This window comes from Amphiura filiformis, chromosome 18, assembly GCF_039555335.1.
Source record: "Amphiura filiformis chromosome 18, Afil_fr2py, whole genome shotgun sequence".
Classification (NCBI taxonomy): Eukaryota; Metazoa; Echinodermata; class Ophiuroidea; order Amphilepidida; family Amphiuridae; genus Amphiura; species Amphiura filiformis.
The window spans coordinates 61,310,399-61,329,097 of record NC_092645.1 but is presented as its reverse complement, the minus strand read 5'-3'; the positions used below and the strand labels follow the sequence as shown (position 1 = coordinate 61,329,097).

At 37.5% G+C, this 18,699-nt stretch overlaps 1 protein-coding gene across 1 annotated transcript in view; it reads left to right on the top strand.

The window, feature by feature from the left end:
* The first annotated feature begins 13,526 nt into the window (after positions 1 to 13,526).
* The window catches only part of LOC140139278 (monocarboxylate transporter 9-like), a 35,341-nt gene continuing 30,168 nt past the window's right edge, over positions 13,527 to 18,699 (top strand). The window contains 1 exon segment of the mRNA XM_072161059.1: positions 13,527 to 13,704. The gene's annotated coding sequence lies outside the window, so the exon portion shown is untranslated.

Below are 18,699 nucleotides of genomic sequence, written 5' to 3'. Positions count from 1 at the left end.
ACCATTAATGGTGTAAGATGTCCATAATAGCCGGTCAAAGGTCAAACTTTAAGACTGGCATTTCCGGCCCCGGCTAGGTCCAGATCTGTAGCCAGATCTAGTTCTTCTTCTTCTTCTTCTGTCAACATTTAACATAAGTTGCTCTAGCTCCTTTATTATTTGACCGATTATGACCAAACTTGGGCACAAGCTCCACTACCCCAGCCTTTACATTTGACATGCCCCATTTGGGGTCAAACGTCATGCATGAGTAATTTTGGGTAAAATGTGATTTTTACCAAAAATGCTTCTTCTCCTACAGATTACATGGTACAGTAATGAGATTTATACATTGACCTTGGCTATAGCCGGGGCCTATGGGGTCCTCACAGATTTGGGGTCAAAGGTCATTAAGGTGGTATTTCCAGCACATAACCAAATACCTTCAAAATGCTTCGATTCCTACAGATTCTATGGTACAGAGATGCGACTGACACATATGCATTGACATTAGTTGGTGTCTATGGGGTCCTCACAGATTTTGAGTTCAAGGTCAAACAGGGGACAAAAATGGTTGATTACTGAAAATCACTTTAAAATTCAATATTTTCTGCATATTACGTGCTGTGATCATCAGAATAATGCCAAAAGGGCTCTAGCATTATGTTCATGTACGATTGTAATCAGATTTGGCTTAAACATGGAGGAGGGTCTGTTTTGGGGTCAAAGGGGTAAAATTCTAAAGTTTGTCCAATTTAAATGAAAATTAGTATATGTGATCTTGATATGATTCAAAATATATTGGAGGTCATTTCAAGGTCACCAGAGGTCAACGAAAGGTCAAAAGGGGTCAAATTCTAATATTTGTCCAATTTAGATGAAAATTAGTATATGTGATCTTGATATGATTCAAAATATATTGGAGGTCATTTCAAGGTCACCAGAGGTCAACTAAAGGTCAAAAGGGGTCAAATTACAAAGTTTATTCAATTTGAATGAAAATTAGTATATGTTATGTGGATATGATGCAAAATGTGGTGAAGGTCATTTCAAGGTCATCAGATGTCATTTCAAGGTCACGGCTAGACTTCGCAGCCTTACTAAGGATGCAATATATCTAGTTTCTTTCTTCTTCTTCTTCTTCTTCTTCTTAGTCTAGCCGAGCGGCGGCTAGACTCTTGAATCCAGTAGTTTCTTTTTCTTACCTAGCTGGGGGTTTTCAACCCCCGAGCTAGGTACTGTTTTACTATCGGATCTTTCTTCTTTCTTTCTTTCTTTCTTTCTGGCAATTAATTTTAAAATGCTTCTCCTCCTACATGTTACACCCTTCAATTACGTAACTTGCACATATGTATCGGCTATATCCAATGCCCATAAGGTGCAAACAGAATTGGGGTCAAAGGTCATTAAGGGGGCATTACCGGTATATAATCAAATACCTTCAAAATGCTTCTTCTGCCACATATTACATAGCACAATGACGTCACTTACACATGTGCATCGGCTTTATCCAGTGCCCATACCTTGCACACAGAATTGGGGTCAAAGGTCATTAAGGGGTAAAATCTATTTTGCCTTATCTCGATATCTGTAAGGGGTGTGCGGCTCACACTCAGTGACAACAAATCTCATGACCAGGGGAACATTTTACAGGGGTCAGGTCAAAGGTCATGCAGAGGTCAAATTTTAGAAATGCATTTTCTGGACATCTGTAAGGGGTACAGTGCTCAAACTCTGTGACAACGAACTTAATGACCAGGGGAATATTTTGGAACACTTTGCAGGGGTCATGTCAAAGGTTAACTGGGGTCAAATCATATATCATTTTCTGGATATCTGTATGGGGTATGGGGCTCAAACTCAGTGACAACAAATCTCATGAACATGGGAACAGTTTGAAGGGGTCAGGTCAAAGGTCATGCAGAGGTCAAATTTTAGAAATGCATTTTCTGGACATCTGTAAGGGGTACGGGGCTCAAACTCTGTGATAACAAATTTACTGACCAGGGGAACACTTTGGAATGCTGTACAGGGGTCAGGTCAAAGGTCATCTGGGTCAAATCGTAAAATTTAATTTTCTGGGCATCTGTAAGTTGTATGGGACTCAAACTCGGTGACAACAAACCTCATGACCAGGGGAACATTTTTGGAACATTTTGCAGGGGTCAGATACCTCCAAAACACCAACATGCCCCAGCTAGGTTTGTGGTCTATGACCACCATTTGCCACTAGTTCTTCTTCTTCTTCTTCTTCTTTCTGTCAACATTTGATATAATTTGCTCTAGCTCCTTTATTATTTGACCGATTATGACCAAACTTGCGCACAAGCTCAACTACCCCAGCCTTTACATATGACATGACCCATTTGGGGTCAAACGTCACGCATGAGTAATTTTGGGTAAAAATGTGATTTTTACCAAAAATGCTTCTTCTCCTACAGATTACATGGTAGAGTATCGAGATTTGGACATTTACCTTGGCTATAGCCGGGGCCTATGGGGTCCTCACAGATTTGGGGTCAAAGGTCATTAAGGGGTATTTCCGGCACATAACCAAATACCTTCAAAATGCTTCTTTTCCTACAGATTCTATGGTACAGAGATGCGACTGACACATATGCATTGACATTACTTGGTGTCTATGGGGTCCTCACAGATTTTGAGTTCAAGGTCAAACAGGGGACAAAAATGGTTGATTACTGAAAATCACTTTAAAATTCAATATTTTCTGCATATTATGTGCTGTGATCATCAGAATAATGCCAAAAGGGCTCTAGCATTATGTTCATATACGATTGTAATCAGATTTGGCTTAAACATGGAGGAGGGTCTGTTTTGGGGTCAAAAGGGGTAAAATTCTAAAGTTTGTCCAATTTAAATGAAAATTAGTATATGTGATCTTGATATGATTCAAAATATATTGGAGGTCATTTCAAGGTCATCAGAGGTCAACGAAAGGTCAAAAGGGGTCAAATTCTAATATTTTTCCAATTTAGATGAAAATTAGTATATGTGATCTTGATATGATTCAAAATATATTGGAGGTCATTTCAAGGTCACCAGAAGTCAACTAAAGGTCAAAAGGGGTCAAATTACAAAGTTTATTCAATTTGAATGAAAATTAGTATATGTTATGTGGATATGATGCAAAATGTGGTTAAGGTCATTTCAAGGTCATCAGATGTCATTTCAAGGTCACGGCTAGACTTCGCAGCCTTACTAAGGATGCAATATATCTAGTTCTTCTTCTTCTTCTTCTTCTTCTTTCTGTCAACATTTAACATAATTTGCTCTAGCTCCTTTATTATTTGACCGATTATGACCAAACTTGGGCACAAGCTCCACTACCCCAGCCTTTACATTTGACATGACCCATTTGGGGTCAAACGTCATGCATGAGTAATTTTGGCTAAAAATGTGATTTTTACCAAAAATGCTTCTTCTCCTACAGATTACATGGTACAGTAATGAGATTTATACATTGACCTTGGCTATAGCCGGGGCCTATGGGGTCCTCACAGATTTGGGGTCAAAGGTCCTTAAGGTGGTATTTCCGGCACATAACCAAATACCTTCAAAATGCTTCTTTTCCTACAGATTCTATGGTACAGAGATGCGACTGACACATATGCATTGACATTAGTTGGTGTCTATGGGGTCCTCACAGATTTTGAGTTCAAGGTCATACAGGGGACAAAAATGGTTGATTACTGAAAATCACTTTAAAATTCAATATTTTCTGCATATTACGTGCTGTGATCATCCGAATAATGCCAAAAGGGCTCTAGCATTATGTTCATATACGATTGTAATCAGATTTGGCTTAAACATGGAGGAGGGTCTGTTTTGGGGTCAAAAGGGTAAAATTCTAAAGTTTGTCCGATTGAAATGAAAATTAGTATATGTGATCTTGATATGATTCAAAATATATTGGAGGTCATGTCAAGGTCAGCAGAGGTCAACCAAAGGTCAAAAGGGGTCAAGTTCTAAAGTTTGTCCAAGTTAAATGAAAATTAGTGTATGTGATCTTGATATGATTCAAAATATAATGGATGTCATTTCAAGGTCACCAGAGGTCAACCAAAGGTCAAAAGGGGTCAAATTGCAAAGTTTGTTCAATTTGCATGGAAATTAGTATACGTTATGTGGATATGATGCAAAATATGTGGTGAAGGTCATTTCCAGGTCATCAGAGGTCATTTCAAGGTCACGGCTAGACTTCGCAGCCTTACTAAGGATGCAATATATCTAGTTCTTTTATTGTTTCTTTTTCTTTTTCTTTTTTTTTTCTTGTTTTATTTAATTTTTTCTTTATTTTTCTTTGATTCATATTGCCAGGGTAAGGAGTGGAGGGAACTAACGGCCCATTCAGTGATTTTTTCATCTGGACGATCGTAAAAATCATCAAAATTCAGATTTTGTACAATGATATAGTCAGTAATAATCTTTTGATCATGACTATCATCATCCGAAGAGCAGTTTCAGACAATTGCTTGGGATTGTTGGGGCAGAGGTTATCTTTTGAATTCTTTCATGACCGCTGAAGCAGAGTCAAACCTGTCAAGGACACTCGGCGTGAATTGAACTGATTTAATTTATATACTGACAGTATATATAAATTAGCTACATGTAGGACTATTTGTATGGCGTTTCAACTTCGTCGATACTGCCGTTTTCTTGGGTTTTTGCCATTTTTTCATTAAAATTTTTATAAAAGTAACAATTTGATTTTTTTTCACTTTCGCTGGGATCACTGAATGGGGCTTTGCAACGCGATATATTCAAAACTTGTATTCACCTACTGTTATAGCATTAATCCGATTATTACACAACTTCGCCAGCGTATTCAAGACATCCAATGCAAATAATCACCTAGATTATGACGTTCATACCGTAAATATGGCGGAGTACTCAAATTCATTCAACAAAAGCATGATTACAAGCTATTGCAATCTACCGCGACAGCTCGTCTCACACACATAACAAATGCACTATAGGATCAAATAGGTTGACGACAACGTTTGATTGAATCATGGAAGTAACTGCATTGCGCCATGATTACGGTGAAGGACACCGGTTCAAATCCTTTGTATGGAGCTAATCAATAATTTCACGCACATCCTCTATTATTGCCCAATTATTGCCCGGGATGATTGCACACTGTAAACGAGCTATTGTTATAATGTTTGATGAAATCGTGTTTAACTATTTGTTTAAGAAAGGCACAATACAGATAAAGCAGACAGATTTACTACATGTGGTACATGTATATACATATAGGGAATGTGTTCGAGTATTACCTAATTATAATAGGGGCGTATCCAAAAATGAATTCACACCCCTTTCAAATGTCGAGCCAAAGTGCAGGCCCTATGCTTCATAAAACGACTTACAACCTCCCCCCCCAAAAAAACAAACAAACAACAACAACCAGGTTGTTCACCAATCAGACGGAAAGACCAACTGAGAGTAACCACGTAGGAAGTAGACAAGCAAGCAGCGGATAGAACTGAATGGAGAAGGCTTTACTCGTCATAGGGTAAGGGCACGTCCAGCTCATCTGAAGTCGAAGTCAAAGTATCTTTGCATTTATATTTAGGTCTTTCGGTTCTGGAGTAGAATGTTTTGGGTGTTTCCCCTCCCAATAACAATCATGCACATGGGGCGGAAATGACACTCCTTATATATCCTTATCCTGTTCTATAGCATTGTATAGCCCATACCATTCCTTTTGTATGTCAGCTTTATTTGTCTCAATATTGAGTGCAAACACTGTTAGTTCATGCTCTCCTCCGATGCGCCTTAAAGGCATTTGCCGACCTCTTTACACGGGTTTTGTAGGAACGGATCACAAATCAGACTATACAATATTGTTCCTCTTTTCATGGACATTTACCGCCATTTACCCCTCTTTTTGCCGACTCATAAATTCGGGGAGGGAGTAGACGATTTAATTTAACATTCGTATTGATACATTATTGGCCTCTTCTCAAGAACCGCAAGACTTATGGAAATGCGAATATACTTTGATCAGGAACTTTGACTAGATGAGCAGGACGTCGAGTACCCTTGAAGCTTGCCCTCTGCCAGTCTGCTGAGTAAGCCTTCTCCATTCAGTTCTGTCCGCTGCTTGCGTCTCTACTTCCAGCGTGGCTACTCTCAAGTCCCTCTAAATTTGGGCTTTCCATCTGATTGGTGGACTGCAGTGGCGTAGCGTGGGTCACAGGGGCACCGACCATGATTGGGGGCACCGGGTCTGAGGGGGGGGGGGCACAAGCTGTTTTCGGCAATTTTCCTATGGGATTTTTTAAAATTTCAGATCGATGGGGGGCGTGTTCCCCGTGCCCCTATGACGATTAGCCACTGGTGGACTGATTAATAGCTATGTAACTCATACAACGATATTTGATTTGATTTATTTTTGCTATTTTTACATGTTTTAGCGTCAGCTGTAAATCCGGGGGTGGTCACTCCCATTGTGGCCTATACACCATCCGCGATAATAAAAACTCGTAATAAAAATTCCCTTTAAAAGGGAAGGCCAGCCTCAATGCAGAAGAGGTCTTGTAAATAGTTTGGGTCACCGTGAAAGGCACTTATATCCATGTTACATGACAGTCCACTAACCCATCAATGATGAGAAGATGCACACTGAAACAGCAAAAAACATTAACTCCTATAACTCCTGTCAACTCTTTAATTCATTACTCCAAATTGTTCTGTATTTTTGCTTTTACCCATGCTTATTATTAAAATCAAGAAATACACTGCAGTTGTTAGTTAATTCGCTATGTAAACTCAATTTACATGCACATTTTATTTTAAAATGATTTTATATTATTCGCAATGTATAGTTTACTACATTGTGAGTTTACTATAAAGTAGATAGTGGCAAGCACATGATAAAGGACTGATAACTCACTACAATATTCACTTCTAAACTGTATTTTTTCTGAATGTGTTGATTGTTATTCCGAAACTCCTGCGAAGCTATGAACATGGTATCTTACTTTTCCATTCTGTAATAGTCTGCATTGCGTGTTTTCTCAGTCTTCAATCATTTTGTTGAATGTAATTTTATGAATCAAATAAAATAGATAGAAAGTGGCCTCACTTTAGTTATGTGTCATTTTACAGTATTTATAATCTATAAAGTAAGACACTAATTTATTTATTTTCTATAAGTGCATGTCAAAATATGGGATATTGTTCAATACTATATAGGATTGTGCCCATTATAGCTAGCCCCTAAAAACTTTATTTTCCATCGGATTTTTCCTGTTGAAAAGACAAAACTGATGTTTAAGATAGCAATAATATCATCATTTTGAGTCATTTTTATTCATAAAACGATACAGGATAGGATAGATAATTACTTTGACTTCAATGTTGTCCATAATGATTAGATCTGTTATCAACATATCAATTATGCACTCACATGCATCCAAACATGCTATGCTCAGTAGTCCACAGATATGACCTTGTTGGTGCTGGTGATATACCCCACTAATTACCCTGTTGAGCATGTCATTTTTTGATATGCTGATTGCTGAACAAGTTTATGTTTATATGTGTAGGCCTACCTATGATATTACTTTTTAAGTCATAATTAATTCAAACATAACTTTGGCAATACTCAATCGTTTTCGTTGGTTGAAACGGCAAAACATACTTTCTTTTCCTTACAAATCGAATTAGCAGACATCAAAAACATTTCCACCACAAGAAGTAAAAACAATAATTCATACCAATAGAAGAAGGCTATAATCTTAGCTAATCTTTAGTATACACAAATCCCATCTAAGAATTAGATACCAGCCCTATGGGCTGGCGAAAAGGGTAGTTTTTCGTGGGTAGGCACGATACGCGCGTACCGTGTTTAGGGTGTCAAGAACATGAAAAATTGGAAAAAATGGTACCAAAATTGCAATTGCTAATACGCGGAAATGAAATTTAGGGTATGAAATTTGATACAAGGAATACAATCCCTGTTTAGGGTGTGAAAAGGGTATCGTTTTAGCCAAGGGTTAAATCCTTGTTTAGGGTGCTTTTCAAAAGTTGATTAATATCGCGGATGGTGTAGGCTGCAGGTCACAATGGGAGTGCCCCCCCCCCCCCCCCCCCGGGGCTGTAAACAGATTATTGCGCTCGGAAAAGTCTATTTTTCATGGAAATGTTACTATATGCATGGCAGGCTTTAACGGTAAACAACTTTATTTTGTGTTGACAAGCTGAACATTTCTGGTAATATCTCTTTAACAAGGCCTAAGGGCCCGGAGGGGGTTCTCCCTGGTTGAAGGTATACGGGGATGTGCCACGGTTTTAGGGTACCTTTTCAGCAATTTTGCTATATCGATGGGTGGGTTTTCAGTGGAGACCAATGCACCCAATTGGGCGCATTTGGGAAAAAGTGCCCCTAAATGCGCCCAATTAGGGCAAATTTTGGTGCTTTTTGGGTGTTTTTTGTGACAAATTGGTATACTGATGGGTGGCAAAAACAGCAAAAAGTAGGTATAGAGAAAGTCAGCATCCGAAATTTTTTTTTTTCGAAGACCCCCCCGGGCCTAAGGGATATCTTCTTCGGAATGAACATGTATGTATAAGGAACCGGTCAAGGCCTATAGGGATTGTCATCTTGAAGTTCTTCGGAATGAACATGCATGTATAAGGAACCGGTCAAGGCCTATTATAGGGATTGTCATCTTCTTCGGTATGAACATGCATGTAGGCCTACAGGCTGAGTCAAAAAGAGTAAACTCATGTTTGAGGGGCTGTAACTCGAGATCTGCAAGGAATGTACTAAAAATTAAAATACGATCAAGATTGTTCTTAAAGATGAAGCCCCACTTTTGGTCTAAGTTCCTTAGGGAATTAGTCAAGGTTAAAATGTTTCCATGTAAATTCTGTCTGGCTGTCATCAAAGTAGCAGGTGTAAGTCAGTTCTTCTGTGGAGAACTGGCCAAGGGGGGTTTCCTGTTTAAGTTATAACCGAAAAGGTCAAAGGTCACATTTTTGTCTCTATAGGGGTCAAAAACAACAAAGTGCGCCAATTTTGCCAAAAGAGGTGTCAAATTGTTCGTTTTGGGCTTTTGGTTAAACAAATCAAATAAGGATAGGATTGTAATATCTTGGATGCTTCGTTACCTAGGTAACACAGCAAAATAGGTCAAGTAGGCCTTACCATTGAGGCCTTTTGACCTTGACCTATTTTGCTGTGTTACCTAGGTAACGAAACATCCAAGATGGTGCAATCCTATCCTTATTTGATTTGTTTAACCAAAACGAATATTTTGACACCTCTTTTGGCAAAATCGGAGCACTTCGATGTTTTCGACCCCCATAGAGGCAAAAACGTGACCTTTGACCTTTTTGGTTTTAACTCAAGAACGGTACATCCTAGATAGGTCAAACTATACATTTTCTGAATCCTTGTGAAATTTTGACCCTATGCAAAGTGCAAACCTTTTACCCCCCCCCCCCTTGGGGCCAGTTTATATTTTTGGGAACATCCTGATTATGTTTTAGGGTCATCTTAGGAACCTAAAAAAGTTGGTTTGGTTTGGTCCTGTGGGGGTGCAGAGAAAGTGGTCCTAGCTCCCCGAGTACTGCTGACAACCTCTCTTTCAGAAATCAAGACTAATTTATTACGATAAATTGAATACATTGGAAGTGCTAAAACTTGAATGTAATTTAGATTCAATTTGGGTGATTCGCAGCGAGCGATATTTATTGTCTATGGTGAGTGGAAAACCCGGGGTGGAAAATCGCTCGCTAGAAATTGAGTTTGGGCGAGCGGTGGCGAGCGAGAGCGATCGCTTGCCTCAAACGGCAAGGCCTGTAATAGTATATTGTGTGTATGCACTTTATTCCGTAATCAATAAGTATCATAAACAAACACCTTTCTGGCACAACGAATCATAGGACAGTCGTGTAGGCATTAGACTATGGATACATAGATTGTGGGTTCGAACCCCAGGTAAACCGTTGTAGAATTTTAATTCTATCGATTTCTTTTTATTTTATTAAGGGATCTAAAATGAGCGTTTATTGCGTTTCGACAGTATTTTTTGTGGGACATGAGAGCACCTCAGACCTATCGAATTGCATTCTGAATACGAAGCATGTCTTTCTGATATCAAATAATTTTCATTTTTTGAAAATCACAATGTAATACAAATTTTATGACAAATTATAAAAATTTGATATTTTTCAAATTTTTGATATATAACAGTCCTCGAAGTAAATTATATAAATCTAATGATATATTCTTAAAGTGTATGTAGCAGGAGGAAAAGCCGACGGTCAATTGAAAATTTTGACCTTTCATATTGAAGATATGGATTTTTCCCCAAAAGACATAATTTTTTTGGTGTTTTGGGAAAAAAAATCCATATCTTCAATACGAAAGGTCAAAATTTTCAAGTGATTGTCGGCTTTTCATCCCACCTACATACACTTTAAGTATAAATCATCAGATTTATAAAGTTTACTCAAGTACTGTTAAATATCAAAATATCAATTTTAATGATTTGCCATAAAATGTGTATTAAATTGCGAATTTCAAAAATCAAAAATATTTGATATCAGAATGACATTCTTCGTATTCAGAATGCCATTCGATATGTCTGATGTGCTCTAATGTCCCAAAATAAATACTGCCCAAACGTTCGTACCCCAGCCCTTAAGGGATCTGGAATGAGCGTTTTGAGCGTTTCGACAGTATTTTTATGGGACATGAGAGCACCTCAGACGTATCGAATTGCATTCTGAATACGAAGCATGTCTTTCTGATATCAAATAATTTTCATTTTTGAAAATCACGATATAATACAAATTTTATGACAAATTATAAAATGTGATATTTTTCAAATTTTGATATATAACAGTCCTCGAAGTAAATTTTATAAATCTAATGATGTATTCTTAAAGTGTATGTAGCTGGGAGGAAAAGCCGACGATCAATTAAAAATTTTGACCTTTCATATTGAAGATATGGATTTTTTCCCCAAAAGACCTAATTTTTTTTGGTGTTTATATCTTCAATACGAAAGGTCAAAATTTTCAATAGTGATCGTCGGCTTTTCATCCCACCTACATACACGTTAAGTATAAATCATCAGATTTATAAAGTTTACTTGAGTAGGCCTACTGTTAAATATCAAAATATCAATTTTTAATGATTTGCCATAAAATGTGTATTACATTGCGAATTTCAAAAAATCAAAATTATTTGATATCAGAAGGACATTCTTCGTATTCAGAATGCAATTCGATATGTCTGATGTGCTCTAATGTCCCACAATAAATACTGTCCAAACGTTCAAACCCCTTCCCTTACGTAAGAGGAAATAATAATGGTAGGCCCTAATAAACTCGTGTTATATCTAGCCTCATAGGCCTATAATTAGGCCTACTATGTGTTATCGCATTGCGGCCCATTATGGTTGCAGAAAGAAATTACGAGACCGGGACCTTTGATCGTTCCGGGGAAGCATGCCCACCAACCCCCCCCCCCAAAATGAAAAGAAAAAAAAAAAAAAAAAAAAAGAAGAAGAAGGTGAAAGATAGCACTGTTTTCCTCGTTTTTTGCCAAATTTTACAATTTAAAAAGACCTAATGACAATTTTAAATGACGTATCCTTCATGTTTAAAAGTAAAGTACACATTTTTATTTTTTTCCACATTTTCGCTGGGATCACTGAATAAGCCTTTAATGAAAATAAAAATCGTCGGAAGAACAAAGCATATACTTTTTATACGACATAATAATTATCATCAACAAGAGTGTTTCGGTTTGCGTGGCAACGAACTTGACCTCACTTATATAGCCATTTCCTTTAATTATTCCTGTGACGACGGAGCTAATTATGAATATGAATAGTGTCATCAATATCCCAGGTCAACCAGCAACACACTACATATTCAAAAGCACCCGAGCGCTGCAAATATTTCCACTCACATGCTCAGGCTTGCTATTTTTAACACAGACGACTATGACGTGCAATCATTGTCATAACGAAAGAAATCGACATACGTGCGATCGCTATCAAAAATGAAGAAACCGACATGAAGAAAGTTGACATAATTTTTCTTTAACCGGTCGATATAATCATTATGTCCATTTGATCCAATTTGATACAATTAATCTAATGTCTAATTCTAATGACAGCGGAATAAATGTAAAGCGCTTTGGTACATCTACACATGTGAAAGGCGCTGTATGAATACCAACATTTATTTATTTATTTTTAAATCTAATTTCCATAAAATTTAAATTAAAAAAAAAAACCATGATACGCTGTTTGGCATAGGCCTATTCAAAGATTTTGACTTTAGGCCTATAATATTATTAACTATTCATTTTGGCAATTATATCATTCATTGTCTTTAGTGCTGGGACCACACTCACCCAATTAGTTAATTGGGTTTAGATTTGACTGTTATTTTATCTAGCAGGCAATATATGAGTTTCCAACCAAAAGAAAAGATTTCATGGTGATTGCCATCCGATAAATTTAGAGGGCACGGTGGCTCAGTGGTTACGGCCTTGGACTCATAATCTGAGAGCTTGCTTGACATGCGTGGGTTCGAGTCCCCGGCCACCGTGTTGCGCCCTTGGGTAAGGCGCTTTGTCACGCCTGCCTCACCCCACCCAGGTGCAATGGGAAGCTGTTAGGGGTAGTCACAGTCGTTGTACTGATGAACCCTGCGCCATTTGTAGGCAGCAAACGTGGTTCCAACATATTCTAATAACGGCGGAATAAATGTAAAGCGCTTTGAGGCTGTTTACGGCATAAAGCGCTATATAAATATCTACATTTATTTAAATATCTACATTTATTTCATTAAAATGTGCTTTTCTGAGTCAACATAAACATGTTATTGCAACTTTTATTGTATTTTATGTTAACTTTATGACTACAAATAATTACATCAAAATTTGGACATTCTAAAAATGTCAGTTGACCACCCCAACGAAATCTTGGAATGTGGCTTAAAAAAAACTGTGTTGGTTGGAATCTCTTTAATTTAAATTTACATAATCATTTTAGAAACCGACCATTCAAGTTTGTCTTAATGTTTTGGCAACCACTCCGCAGGACAAACGCTTGTGACTCCCGAGGTGTATTTTGGGCCAATCTGGTTAGTTTTTATACATCAACATTAAAGTTTAAGGTGACGAGCCGATTCAAATGTAATTTTTAGAAACGCCGTTAGCAGAACAGTTTTAATTTAGTTTTCAATAACTGAATTTTAAATTAACTATTTTTATAATTTTAAGGGGGCATTCCCTCGACAAAGTAGGGTCATATGTACTCCCCCTTCCCCCGCCCCTTGATTTTTGAATGGAAGGAAATACTAAATAATATAAACCAATCAAAACTCTCAGTCGATACAGCTTTTAACATATTTTCCCCGGATGATTTCATATGTTGGTTTCTTCCCTTTTGGTAGCGACCGCACGTTATACATGTTACAAGGCTTGCGCTGCTTCGGTGGCTTCGTTCATCAGCATAAATTGCTGTGCTCCAAACCAGTTTGCACCAGTTAGTTGTTTAATAGCTAGCTAGCTGTTCGCTGTTCAGTTGTCACCTTTAAAGCGAGAGTGAAGCTGTATTTACTTTGTGCAATTTTATCATCTCATGATATAAAATCGTCTTTCTAGTTTGGTTACCAAGTGCCAATATCGTGACAACAATAAGTTCTTAATTAGCAAATGGAAAGGTAAGTTTTAATCCTATTGTTTTAATTTTTATTTTAATAACATAAAATGACACTGGCTCTTTTGGATGAACGAAACAAAGAGCATCGATCAGTTTTGTTTTAAGTTTTAGTTCGTGTAAAAGCTTATTTGAGTTTAATATTTGTTTTCATTTTGTATATTAATTGTGCTTCATACCTGTCATGCCTGTGTGACACACTGTCTGCTGAATCTACATCAATAATTTCGATATTTCCGTTTGACAATAGGCCTACATCTTCGATGTTTAGTAACATAGCAGAAAGTCCTTGAGTTTTAATGAAAGAAATTTACGAATAACGGAATAATTGCTTTATAGGGCCTATATGTTTGATAAGTTATTTACAAGTTAATGTATCAAATGCATGTTAAGGCTTTAAAATGTATCATCTAAGCATCGGACAGTAACTAAAGACAGACATGATCCATCGTAATTCGTAATGCCCTTTTTATATAATTTCTATTCAAGTAGGCCTAACAACTGCAGAAATATAGGCCTATATATTATTTAGGTTTGTGAATCCCGCTGCGGCAACTAGATTTAAGCAAAACAAATATCAGAAAAGGGTAATTTTCTTCAATAACTTCCATGTTTGCGAGATATATCGGGATAAATCCAGCCCCCGGGATCTCATTTATTATGCAGACGGCATATGTGGTTTGTTTTGTAAATATAAACGTCAGCACACGCTGTAAGAAAATTCCACTAAGAACCGATTTCTGTATGGCTGTGCGTGTTGCTGTGTGCATGCACCCTTCGATGTGTATATAGTCACACCACCACATTGGGTTCGTTACTTTTAATGCACTCGGTGTTTCTACCGTCCCGACTCAAACGATTCTAGAAGTTGTTCTCACAAGCCCGCCTACTTTCCCTGCCTTCTCGGCAACCCGGAAGTAACTTTTTCCATTGGTTTGTGTGGTGCAAAATGAGGAAAATACCAATATTTGGCAACGAATTACAGGAATTCCAGTCATAGATCTCGACTGAAAATGGATACATTAGGTAAGTAACACTTTCATTTATGTCATATCAAAAAATTGTTGGAGATCTATGACCAGTTTGGTAGATAATCGAGTTGAAATGTGGGCATGTTTTTGGCATGGTCTAGGTGGGAATAACAGGTTCGTACATGTAAACTCAATGGGAATCTCTTACGACTAGGCTAAAATACAACAATATTTTGTAAATTTTCCTCGTAAAGAAAAGATCGGTCAAGGAAACCTATATGAATATGTTGTCAATACTTCACTTGACCCAAATATATGATTTATTTTTGTAATGAGAGAATCGCACATGGAATTTTAGAGGGATTTTGATAGCAGTTCCCGCACCGTAGAAAAGCTGCTCTGTCATGAGCCGGAAATTCCATCATGAGCCTAGATCCTGATCCCGGATCCTGATTTGTTTTGCCAATTGAAGCTTCTAATGTTGGCTGAATGTTTTTGATGATATCATGAAAGTCAATCTGTGACAAGATGTAATTTTGCTACGGAAAGTGCTATGACAAAACGATTTTCAGTTTTGGCTTTCTTTATAATCAAGGAGTTTAATTTGATATAAAATGATGCAGTGTTTGATGGCAAAATTTGACTGAATTCATCTTTCAGGGTGATGTAATTTTCTTCGGCAGGGGGTCATGAATATGTCGGTGACTGAAGTCAATTTTTATGACCCCCCCTCCATCGCGGATCATGGGCTAAAATTTTACGACCCCCTATCGTGGGTCAAAAATTTTAGGACCCCCTTCTGTCAAAATTTTAGAGCGGAGTACACGAAAGCGTTAAAATTTTTTGACCATAAGCGTAAAGAAGGCGCACGGAGAGCGCAAAAATCTTGCATTGTATAAAGATTGTGTGCACATTTTGTTCAAAAAAAGTGTAAGAAAAGTTACACCAGTCGCCAGCCCTTAATAATTCTATAACCCCCCTATTTTTATTGCTACAAAAATTATAACCCCCCTATTTTTGGTCTTAAAATTCTATGACCCCCCAGGAAGTTCATTGCCCCCCCCCCCCCCTTCTGAAGAAAATGATAGCCCCTTATACCTATAAGGGGCTCAGCTGTGCAATAATTATGAGCCCTGGAAGGAGGGTAAAATTGGGGGGGCAAGCAAGCGATCCGAGGGGGGGGGGGGGCAAGCAATTTTTGGCACACATTCATGGGGTGCCTTTTAAATAAAATGCTCTAAAAAGGCTTAGGAAAACAGTATGGAAACGCTGAAATATGCACATTTTCATGCTCGCTGTGCTCGCAACATATCTAGACCGTTTAAGGTTTGCAAAATGGGATCCCAAAAAATCTGGCATGTGTTGGGGGCAAAGATTTTTGGCAGGCCAAAAGAGGGAGGAAAGCGATTATTTTGCAGGCTGAGAGGGGGGCAAGCTATTTTTGGTGGGTCGTTCGGACATTTTATTACCCCGATAATTATTGCACAGCCCCTAATATGGCACATAAATGAACCCTGTGGTGTGCAACCCGATGGTGGAGGGGATTGGGGCACCAGTGGCAAAACTACACTTTCATTGCAATCAAGGGAACAGCTAGCTGGGGTAAATCTGCCACCACCGCCAAGGGGGGGCTGGGGAATACAGATGCATGTGCTCATTTGGGGGAAGTGGGTGGGCAAGGATTTCAAACCAAGCCGCTGTAACAGCCCCATGCGGGGGATTGTGCCACTGTCCCAGCTTTACCCTGACAAATTTTCTAAAATCCTCTTTTTCTTTTTCAGGCCTACTAAAAGGTCAGAGCTACACTGTACAAGTAACAACCAACTGCCAGACACCATTAACCAATGCCACTGTGAGCCATTTCATGTCACATTTTGCAGCGGAGGCAGATGGAAGTCATGGAACAAATGAAATATTAAAAGGACTTAAATAATGACCGGATTCAGAAACGCACTTCAATCTCACTAATTGAAGAACAATACTTGTGTTGAAAGTCGGGACTCATAAATTAGGTGTAATAACAGAATGTGTGAAAATTTATTAAGATCTATTAGAAATATTCAATCCAATAGATTAGAATTCAATCTAATTCAATTTTAATATATGGGATTAAAATTGCTTAGATTGATTTTTAACACCTTAGATTAAAATCAAATTAGATGTATTCAAATTAGATTTTTAAAAATCCATCCAAATGTTTTTTAGATTAAAAATCAAATAAGATTGAATTCTAGATTGAATATTTCTAATAGATTAGATCCAATTTTGGATTTGTCCCAGATCACAATCACTTAGAGGAATATGCTGAATTGTATTATAAAAATAAAGACTGCACAAAAAGTAACGCAGCTGTTATAAACATGCCTGTAGCGTTTGAACTAATAATTGTGTTCACAATATTTCAACATAGAAAGAAGGATGATTTATTTTTACGCGCATTTTGATACCCCATTAGTCCAATCTCGTTCAATAATAACAACACAGCAGTGTTTTTAAAGAAAAATACCCGAATTGAAAGTTGCGGTTATTTGTATTGATATGAAGTCATTGATTGAAACCATTGATTGCTGTAAATGGCAACTTTTAAATTTGTGGTTTTTCTTTAAAAGCACTATGTACTGTGTTATCAGTATTGAACGACATTTCACAAATGGGGTATCAAAATGAGCGTAAATAAATCATCCTTCTTTCTATGTAGAAATATTGTGGAAACGATTACTAGTTCTGAACTTATAGGCATATTTCAGCTGTGTTACTTTTTTTTTTTTTTTTTTATTGGATATCTTCCATCACACAATAGAGGATACATGTAGTAAAAAAATCCCCATCATTTATTATCTATTAAGTAGGTGTGTTCAACTGTTTTGGTTTGTTGGACTTCCTTCTTCATACTTTTTAATGAAAAAAATAGTGCTTTTATTTTTTCACTTCCTTACAGATCTCAAAATAAATTAAAACAATGATCAAAGCTACATATTCACCATGCATTTTTGTTTATTTCATGAACTCTTGTCTTTCTAATAATTATGTACCAGAGAAATAGGTGTAAAAATACATTTAGTAATGAAGTATGAGATAATGAGTGCAAAAAGACCATTTATTTACAGTCTATTGGCAGCCACTAGTCTTTTGAGAAGGCTTTTGTTCAGACCTTCATTTGGGGGGGGGGGGACCCTTTGTCAAGGCCATTTGGCACCACTTGTCAAGAGGAATGAAGAACACCTTGAAGTTAACAAAGATCAGGGGCACAAAGGCCAAAACTGAAAAACTGCAGGCAATGACCCTGACTGAAATTCGAGTCCAGCTTGTGTGTTAATATGGTGCCTTCACAAAAGACTACATTGTAGCATTGACTGACATCGGCTAGTCTTTCCTGAAGGCTTTGGGTGTGAATGCATTGATGCACAGTCACAGCTTTCATGAAAGAAACAGTGTCTGCCAATAATAAACTATGAACACTTACACTCCTTTAAAAGCATTTATAAGTCAAGGGTTTACATGTAGGACCTTCTTTTATTTTAGTTTTATGTTAAGGGTTTACATGTAGGGTCTTCTTTTATTTATTTAATAAATAACAGACATTAACGAGGCCTTATCTGCAATAGCTGCCAAGTGTCATATTTTAGATAAATTATCAAAATGTCTATGGGGCAGCTATTGCAGTTAGGCCTTCTGGTCCTAAACCCTTGATTAGTGGACTGGATACTCATCATATTTACGGGAATGAAGGTAAACCAGTAGCAGCTACTAAACAATTTGGTCTACAATTACTCTATCCTGCATCCGCTAATCCTAAGGTGCGCTAGTCATAAATGTCACTAGTCCAAGAAAAAAAATGGTCGCTAGTCCTAATGGCTGCAGATTTTCCATTGCTAAGGTCTTGTAAACCTTATTTATTTTTGGACTTGTGAACCATTTCCTATTTTTTCGGACTAGCGATCCGTATTTTTGGACTAGGGAACCTTGGCTATACATTGGTTCCCCTCAAGTTCAGTAGTGACGTAGGTGCATATTTTAGTGGGCTACCG